Here is a 3150-nt window from a genome sequence, read left to right as displayed (position 1 = left end):
AAGAGTCAAAAGCAAAGGATAACCAATAATGGGAGGCCAGGTAGGAAGGTTGGTGAGAGGTGGATTTGGTTAATAAAATTGAACGTTTTTTATTCAGTTCCCTTTGTTAGTCAGTGGGGAACCATGGAGCAGAGGGGTGGGGCCCATGATAGGACTAATGTCTAGAGAAGGTAAATCTGGTAGGAGAAAGTAAAGGTATGAAGGCTATTTAGTAAATTCTTAGAATAGTTTATCTATAAGGTGATGAGTGCCTGAGCCAGGGAAGTGGATGTGGACTGGAAAGGAGGGAGGTACTTGGGATGGGATAAACTGGAGTTCTTTCCCCTCCAATAGAATCTTGATAAAATGTGTCACAGCCTAGAAGAAAGGATATGGACTTTGGAATGAAGCACTGTGAGTTTTGAATCTCAGCTCAACTACCCACAGGCATGTAACCGTGTGCAAATCACATGAACTCATTGAGATTCAGTTTCTTCACCCGTCAAATGGTAAATTAGTAACCACTCACAGACCTTTGTGATAATCAACAAATGCAGAAAGCTAATCACATTGTAGGTGAACAGTTAGTGGTCATCATCTGGGGCAGGGGGGCGGGGGGGGGGGCAACGGAGCATCCAGGCCAAGACCTGGGCTAGAAGTGTCATTACTTCTGCCCCTTGTCAGAGCTTGACCTTAGGCAATTGACTGGACCTAAGTGAATCTTAGTAAATGGGGATTATAGTGGCTCTCTCTCAGATCTGTTGTAATGAATGTTAAGTTAAATGAGAGAAATGTATGTGAAGTGATTAGCTTGCAATGGGCTCATAGGAAGCACTCAGGTAAAGGGGAGTTGTTTATTATCAGCACACTAGAAGCCCATTGCATGAAATTTGTGCACAGGTAGGGTCCCTAGCAGCTGCTGGCTGCCAGCTAGGGCCTCCCTTCCCCAGGTGCTGGCTGTTGGCAGGGAAGTTCCTTTGTTTCATGCCGCCCCCTGGTGGTCAGCACACATCATAGCAAGCGATCAGACTCCTGGTGGGTCAAACTCCTGAGGGGACACTTTGCATAATACACACACACACACACACACACACACACACACAGATTAGTGTCTGATGGACACTGCTTGCATGCTGAATTCACTTTAATTCAACCTCTTCTCTTTTCCTCTCATATTACAGAATCTTCAAAACTAATTACTCTATTTCCCAGCCTCCGTTGCAGCTACGAGTGGCCAGGTGACAGAGTTCTGGCCAGTAAGACATGAGCAATGTCTACTGGAGGATTCTGGGATGCTTTCACTTCCATGATTAAAGGAAGAGACACACTCAGTGTGGCCCAACTTCCTTCTGCCTTCACTTCCTATCTTAAATTCAGGCATGATGCCCAATGCTGGAATAGCTAACTCACAACAATGAAGAAAAGGTCAAGAGATTCAAAAAGAGGCCAACCAGCCCAACCTTGGGGAGCTGCTAGTCTACACCATGCCCACAGTCATCCATTTATCCAGAGTTCTTGGCATGTAAGGAACATAAACCCTTATATTTAAGTCACTATATTTGGGTTCCCTGTGTACTTATTGCTGAATGCAGGCCTAACGGATAGAAGTGTAATGACAGACAGCAGGAAAAAAGTCAGTAGGTGGTATTGAGCAGCAGCATTGCAGCTAAAGAAAACTATTCCATGTTCTCCACATGGGCTCTGTGTTTTCTTCCTTCTGTGCTTTTTCTTATAGGGATTTCTCTGCTGAGAACCTTGCCTCTCTGCTGTGCTTCTCCAACCCCTTCTTTGTGTGCATAATCCCCCATGGCTCAGCCTCACGGACCATCTCCATCCCTTTATGGAGAACGTATCTCTTCTATTTAAATTTTCATGAGGTTTTTATGTTTTAAATCATACTTTCAAATGGCTATATTGTTTGATATTGGCGTTCACATCTTAGCTCCTTTGGTAGAAACTAAGCTCCTTTACATACATTTTTTTTTTCCTAAATGAGAATGTGCATGGAAAGTGAATGACACAATCTTACACAAAATATTAGGCATTGTTATTATTATTTTGTACTTCCAATGTTTGGTTTGTTCATTCAATAAATAGGTACCAAGAATTTATGTGCACCATCAGGATTAATAGTATCTTCTCTGATGATAAACAGTTTGGGCTCCATCAGACAATATACTCAGTTTCTTCATCTTTTAAATAGATATAATGTAGTAACATAGGTATTATGGGGAATATGTAAATTAATATATGTAAAATGTGTAAAATAGCATATTTTTAAAAAATGTATATATTTTATTGATTTTTTACAGAGAGGAAGGGGAGGAATAGAGAGTTAGAAACATCCATGAGAGAGAAACATGGATCAGCTGCCTCCTGCACACCTCCTACTAGGGATGTGCCCGCAACCAAGGTACATGCCCTTGACCGTAATCGAACCTGGGGCTCTTCAGTCCACAGGCTGATGCTCTAATCATTGAGCCAAACTGGTCAGGGCATAAAATAGCATCTTGCATGTAGCAAACACTCAGGAATATTATTATTATTTACCAGACCATCTATTAGTCTTAAGGTATATATCTAAATGTTCCCTATCATATAGTAGGCCTTCAACAGATATTGAATGAATAACTGGTGTATGTGTACCTTTGAAATATTTTTTAAAATCTCCAATAAAACTAATTAAAATTCATATATACTTAAGCACATTAATGCTCATGAATAATTCACCTTAAGTAATATGTGTTTATAAATTGATTTTCTTTGGAGATTACATTGAGAATTTCACAACAACTCTTGAAGTAATTGGAGAAGCACTGGCAAATAGCACAAAGCCAGAAAGAGGGATGACTTAGATCAATTAGGAAATTCATTCACTTTTAAATTCAAAAACTGTCTACACTCTCCTTGCTCTGGTTCAGCACCTGTGGAGGCTCTCACCACCTGGGTCTTCAGAGTGAAAGTCAATCCTCAACCTTAGTCCACAGGGACCCCTGGAGTCTGAGCCCAACACACAGCATCAGCTTTGTTTTCATTTTCAACCCCTTGCCAAGAGTCTGGGCTCTGCAATCAGAATGCCTGGGTTCACAATCTTGTTTGCTAAGTGTGCACTCCCTCTGGGCCTTAGCCCATCACATACAAAATGGAATAACAGAGTTCCCCTCACATTGA

The sequence above is a fragment of the Myotis davidii genome, unplaced genomic scaffold (genome assembly GCF_000327345.1).
Source record: "Myotis davidii unplaced genomic scaffold, ASM32734v1 scaffold916, whole genome shotgun sequence".
NCBI lineage: Eukaryota > Metazoa > Chordata > Mammalia > Chiroptera > Vespertilionidae > Myotis > Myotis davidii.
Note: the sequence above shows the minus strand (reverse complement) of the source record.